We start from the raw sequence: 7,157 nt of genomic DNA, 5'->3' as shown, positions 1-7,157 counted from the left end.
AGTGTATATATATTTTTGAAATATAGTATCTCAATAATATATATTTGATTGATAATCAATATACATGTATAGGATATAGACAGACTTATACTTAAAAATATAGATATATCTATATTAAAAGACCATCAATAAATTAATCATTTTTCACTCCGTAAACTTTTCAAATTATTGGAGATATTCATAATGATAAATGTTGTTTTCCTCTTCTGTAATCTCATTGAACTTCAAAGCACGAGTCATCTCAATTAACAAGCAGTAGCTAGCTAATAAATTTATTAAGTGATTTAGTTATTGCTGTTGGTGCTGCTGCTGGCAGTATGTCATTATAGGCATTGATGGATTGACAGAGTGCAGACGGTAGCAACCCTACCGAAGACCGAAGCCCATAGGCAACGAAGCAGCTGCTCGTTAGCAATTGCCCCAAGTTTTGTTTGTCAAAGCACTTGAGCTTGATATATGACAAATGCGTTAGCAGGCTAAGTGAAATGCTAAAACGCCAACAAATTACAATAATTTCAACATTTTCACGGCACTGTGAGCATTCAGGCACACGCCTACACGCACACACACACACACGCACACACACACGTGAACTAAAGTGTTAATCAAATTATGAAACATAGGAACAAGTTAAGCGAACCGTTTTACGATCTCTTTAACGCTCCAGCTACGCACGCCATTAAGAAAGCCTAAGAGAGGAGGCTGATCAAAAATTCAGAGTAGACTTGAAAAAAACTCAAACTCAAACTGAAACTGAAATTGAAACTGAAACTGAGACAGTGAGGTGCGGATGAAGCTGGAGATGAAGCAGAAGTTGGCTGAAGGTGAGGCGGCATCCATTAATCAAACACACAGCGCACAACGATCTGTGCGAATAGTTGAGACGCGTGCCGCAACGCTCACAGCGCTAAATAAAGACATCGTCTGCAGCAAACTGGCGGAGACGGGAGACGGGAGCCGAAAGCGTGTCCGAGTAGGTGCCACAACGCATGTGTTTGCAGCGAACGCATGTTGCGTTGGCTTGAATAAAACGCCCCTATTAAAAAAGCATCAACAACGCGTCGTGCGTTGACAATTTTTATGGCCTGCTCTGGTGCGTATTTGGCCTTCGCATACAGCCATAGAGCCATAGAGCCATGGAGCCATGGAGCCATGGAGCCATAGAGCCATTGAGCCATGGATGTATAGCGTGTGCCTATGTATGCGTCACCGCATGTGGCAGACAGCTGCACGATGTGGCCAAGTGTGGGCATTAGCGCTGACAGCTATGCAAATACCTGGCCATTAAGTCTTTGTCATTTAGCAATGTCTTTTAATTAGCGGTATGGCCTGTCGCCCTCTACTGGCGAGTGCTCGGCGGCCAGGACTGGCTTTCTAAATACAATAGCATCGGAGCGGAGCAGAGCGGAGCGGAGCGGAGGTTGGCCAGCAACACCCACACTTCTTGACACTCGGCTCGAGTTGCATTGACAAACGTTTTGCTCGCCTTTTGGCCCACATCGCTGCATAAAGCTCGCATTGAACACCCTCACGCTTTATGGCCATTTGCATTTGCATTTAAATGTTTTTGACGGAGCTGATTTTGTTGCACAGCGCTTCCTGAGAGCGCATCCGCCAGCGCTTGCCATGTTGGCCACATCACGATTTCTTGGCCAGGCCGCCTGTTGTTTTTCCTCGTTTTGGTTTTCTTTTTTTTTTGGCATTTTTTTGTTTTGGGTTTTTTTTTTTTTTTTTTTTTTAGCCTCTTCACAGTTTGCCGTTTGTTTACAGCTGCTCGCATTGATTGAAAAATTATGCACTTGCCATGACGATGGGCAATGTCAAATGCCAAATGCTAAAAAAGACCAACAGTGAAATTTCGCTCAATCGGCACACCGAACCTTATTTGCCCAATCTGGCATAGATGCATATATATAGGGGATATATGTTATGTGGGCGAAACTCAAATTTATTCGGGCTACATTTGCTTGTGGCCAATCATATATTACGCTAGCAATACACTGAAAGAAAACAACGAAATATAAATATAAATTTGTGTTTTTTTTTTTTTTTTAACAAATGTTTCATCCCATTATATATAATGTATAAATCTCGCATTTTTATTGTCAAAGATATTTATTAATTTAATTTTTTTTTATTATTATTTCTAAATTTCATCTTTGTGTTAGGCCTGTCTTCTAGATAGTTTTAGATAGATTTAATTGACAATTCAACCACAGCTCCCTCTTGTCTGTCTTCCGTGGAGCTCGATGACAGGCTGATGCTACCCTTTTGGTACAGGGTATTAGTTGAGCCGTATCTAGGAATTTTAGCACTTCAAAACGAAAAACGTTTTCCATTTTGGCAACCTGAAAGCGAGGCCGAGCCTGCTTACTTTTCTTTTCGCCTGCTTGTCCTGCTCATTAGCAAACCAGGCAGCGGTGTCTTTTGGCCCATGGCCAACGGCAATGGCAGCGGCAATGGCGATGGTAATGGCAATGGCAGCGGCAACATTGCCGACAGCTGTTAGCCAGTTTTCACCTAATTAAGCAAACAAACGTGTGGGAAATCGACTCCGGAGCCGACGCTACCCCACATACCGCCCCTGCAACGCCCCTGATTACTTTCGCCTTGGGGCTGGGCCAAACTAATTGCCTTGAACATGGGGCTTAAATAGGCTCAAGGAATGCAGCCAAAACATTTGTCTCTAATTGCAGCGCTGCCCAATTGGGCAGGCCAAATTAAATTAAATGCAGCCAACCAAGTCAGGCAAAAATGGGGGGCAAAGTTGGAGCAACGCAGCAACGTGCAACGTGCAACGGCAACTGGCAACGGGCAACGGGTAACCGGCAACGGCAGCAACAACAATTTGTTGCAAAAATACAAATTGGAACATTTTGTAGAAGCTGTGCGCAGGCGCAACGCTGTGAGAATTTATGGCCCTGCCGGGGTCGCTGCCTAGTGGGGATAACATCTGTTGACGCGTCGTGCGCGCAATGCGCATGCAAGGCCCACCACACCAAAGGACATTGACCAGGCAGGGCCATAGCCAAAGCCGCATCCACAGCCACAGTCAGTGGCAATGGCAATGGCATTGGCAGTGGCAGTGGCCAGAGCCAGCCAGCCAAACTGGCAGACAGATAAAACCGTTGCAGAGCGCGAAAGCAGTTGGAAAACCATTAGAAATTGTAAAATAGTTCAGTTAGCCTGCACTGCAGTTTGTACTTGTTCTAGCCATTGCGGTTTTAGCCAAAAGTGATCTTCAAATTCCATTGGCAGCAGATTAAGCAAGCACCAGCGCTACACGGCCCAAGAATTTGAAGTCTTAATTTACAGGACAACAGTGTGGGAAAATCCTTATCAAAAGTTTCCACCACAAATGACCATGCAAATGGGTTTTTACAGTTCCATATAATTCCATTGAATGATCTATAAAATGCAAGTGTTTAACTAGAAAGGCTTAATTGGGAATTTATGCTTCTCCATATTGGCCTGAATTGATTAAAAAATATCTTGCTCTGGGTTTTTACCCAAGCTTCTAATACAATATTTATTTTCAAATCATATTTAAAATATTCTTTTTTATATAATAAATATTGAATTCTAACAGTTTTATCTCTTCCATTTGATGTTTTTTTTTTTTTTTTTTTTCATACCAAATTTAGTATTGTTATTGTTATTAAATTTGTATTTAATTTAATTTTTTTTTTTTTTTGCTTAGATGTTTGCTTAATTTATATAGTATTTTCAAAGTGTTTTATTCTATTAAACTTAATATCTTAATATATTAATAATATATTTTTAATTATATTATTTTTAATTTTATTATTTTTTTTTATAATGTCATATTTCTTTGCTGTCTATATTAGGATTAGATTATTAACTTATATTTAGGTTAATTTTTAAATTTTATTCTCATATAAAATTGGATCATTCGAAAAAGAATCTTTAAGTTTCTTATAGAGTAAGTTGTTCCCAAACCTCGAGAGAATACACAGCGGATGTGAAATTGTATTTATATAAAAATAAAAAAGAATCATAAATAATAATAATAGATCTATTTAGGAAATAATTTCCAACGGCATTGCTCTAATAAATCTCAAAACTTTTACAGTTAATGAATAATTGCATTTGTTTCTTAAGGCAATCGATTGGGTTTTTTTTTTGTTTTTGCGTTAAAGCATGCAACATCTTGTTGCAACCCTGGGCAGAGCGACTTCCGCTGCCAGATCTGGCCAGCAACAGTTGGCAAATGTGCGACCTTTTGGTTTGCTGCGTATTCAATTTGGACCTGGCCAGGCCTGGGATCTTCCTCGTGGCTTCATTGAGGGCGTGCGTGAAAATTGTTTGGCTGCACAAGGAAGGCCGCTGGCTGGGTCTTCCTTTGCAGAAGAGACTCTGGTGCAGGGCAGCCGGGCCACGTTCAGGTCCAGGTCCAGGGGCTCGGGTTCAGGACAACAATCGCAGTAAGTGATTACGTAACCAGTGCATTGTTCTTTGGCTGCGTTTTTATTTCATTGAACAACGCAATAGAGGAGCGTCTGGAGGCCGCTTATCAGCATCAAACGGCGCGAGGAAGCTGCAGCCAGCTAGCCAGCTAGCCAGGCAGGCAGCTAGGCTAGCCTGGCAGAGGCAGAGTCAGGCAGTCAGGCAGCTAGCCAGAAAAATAATTTATTCACAGCCATTATGCGCTGCGAATTTATGCCACTTCCTGGTGGAACAACTACAAATAGCCATTTAAAATGCGATAAAAATAGCGCCAACGGGCGCAAAAGCAAAAGCCAAACGAAGATGCTCTGCACAATGCGCTCGCATCACATCGTATCACACTCAGGCGGGGGGGCGTGGCCAGGGCGTTATGCGGCATTTTGCCGCAATGACTGCCAAGCATGAAACCGTAAAATGGTTTTTCAATAAACAGACCCACAGAACGCTTGGCAGGCTGGTGCCGAGCGAGAAGCTTGATGCCGGCCCAAACAATGCGACAAATATTTGAATATGTTAATTAGTTTAGCAATGTTGCAGACGTTGTTGTTGTTGTCACTGTTGTTGTTGCCCGTTGCCCGTTGCTAGTTGCTTGTTGCTGTTGTTGTTGCATTCAGCTGGGCACGATCAGTTCTATCGGCGGACGTGCATCGGGGCAGTCTAATTTCATGTGTTGCCATCTTGTTAGGACAGTTAGGAGCAGTTAGTGTTGCAGTTGTAGTTGCAGTTGCAGTTGCAGTCGCAGCCAAAGCGTTTTGCATCTTCGCACCACAAGACTAACGAGCTTGAACGCCTGCCAGCCCCACGGTCGCCGCCTGCACTTGCATCGCGATTCATATTTACGAGTATGCCACATTCGAGTTCTGTGCGCATTTTTATGATTGGTATGCACAGGCCAGCCGGGCCGGGATCTTGCATTTCGCATTTCGCTTTTCGCATTTATTGTACCTGGTTGTCATGCCCAGCGGCCAGTGGCCACACACATGCAGCCAGCTACCAATAAAGCTGCCAATGAGCCGAGCTAAAAACAACTGACAGGCCGACAGGCAGCAGCCTTATAAAGTCACAGGCCAGACCAAACAGTCAAGCGACTCAGCATTTTCCCCAATTGCACGCAAAGCTCAGATGGAGATGCTTCGCCTGAGCTGTATGTGGGCGTCTGTATGTGTGTGTGTGCGTGCACGTGCTTTAGTGATGCCAGCTCATGTGGTGTAGCCAAAAAGGCTAATTATATATAAAGTAAATATAAAAACATACTTTCAACAAAACAAGACACAAATATATATGATGAAGGTAAAGCGTATGTTTTTTGTAATAAACATTTTATATATTGAATAAAGAGTAAAGTAAATTATTTAACCATTAATCTTAAGTTAAGCAAAATATATAAAATTAAAAAAACAAAATAAAATAAAATAAAATAAAAAACTTTAAGACTATTAGTATATCATAACAATTTAAAAATGATTAACAAAAATCGTTTTCAACTTTAAAAAAAAGCTAAAATGTCCGAAAAGGCTTCTCCTAAATATATTCTCTTTTATTATAAGCTTGATTTAGCGAAAACTATATAATTAAATCCATAATAAATTCCCGCTAAAAATTTTCAACGAAGACAAGACTTTCAAAGCTAGCATTTCCAAAGGAAACTCTTATTAAAAGGCACGCCATTTTGTTTTTATCGAAAGCCAGATTTAGCGGAAATTGCATGGTTGTGGCTGCACTATTGTGCTTGTCCATTCACCTGTGGCATTCCTTGCGTGCTAAAGCTGTAGGTGTTGCCCGGCACCAGCTGATGGCTTTGACAGCTACTAAATTTAGCTTTAAGAGCGCGAGACGCGCGTTCCTTGTCCAATTTTGGGCAGCAGCCAAATGGTTTGGCCGGCCGGCGCTTATCGTTTGACCATAAATTTATGTACGCCGTTGTTGTTTGCCAAATATTGCCAGCTTGGAGGTCCTAGGCCAATAACTTGTGCCAAGACAACACGCAATGAAGTTGTTTTGACTTTGCCTGCTGCCTGTTGCCTTTAGCCTGTTGCCTGTTGCCGTTGCTATTGCCGTTGCAGGTACTCGTGGAATTTTACGTTGCATAAAATGCAATTAACGGCACTTGTTTGCCATCGCTTGAAATAGTTGTTCCTGTGTTCTGTTGTATTGTCACTCTGAAGCGCGACGCAAATGAACACATATCAATTAGGATAAGAACTAATTAACAGTTTGATTTCATTTACCTATTATATTTTATTGCTTAAAAACTTTTCATAAATTCATTCAGAAAAAAAATTGTGGAATCAAACTCTGGTTTGGATATTTGCTAAAATTTAGTGTTGCCAACCACCAAGTTTAGCGCTGCCAACAAAGCTTCAAGTCGACTACCAGTAGTGGTACCAGTATATAAATATACTCTGAAAGCTATTGTACGCTATTATTTATCATTCAAATAATATGCAGATTTGATGAAAATAATATGGCCATGGTGTACTATATCGGAATGAATTAGAATTAGAATTGAAATGGCGTAACATGCCGATTTCAAATTCACAGTGGCTTAACAGTAGTGTTGCCAGATCTTCAAAACACAGTCTACACTTGCTTTGTGTCTCTCTCACCTGATACACTTATCTCTTCCTGGTTCACATTTCTGGCAATATTTAGGACATTTTTCAAATAGCTGCTGCGCATTATTTAGTGTA

This window comes from Drosophila mojavensis, unplaced genomic scaffold (genome assembly GCF_018153725.1).
Source record: "Drosophila mojavensis isolate 15081-1352.22 unplaced genomic scaffold, ASM1815372v1 contig_231, whole genome shotgun sequence".
Lineage (NCBI taxonomy): Eukaryota > Metazoa > Arthropoda > Insecta > Diptera > Drosophilidae > Drosophila > Drosophila mojavensis.
Note: the sequence above shows the minus strand (reverse complement) of the source record.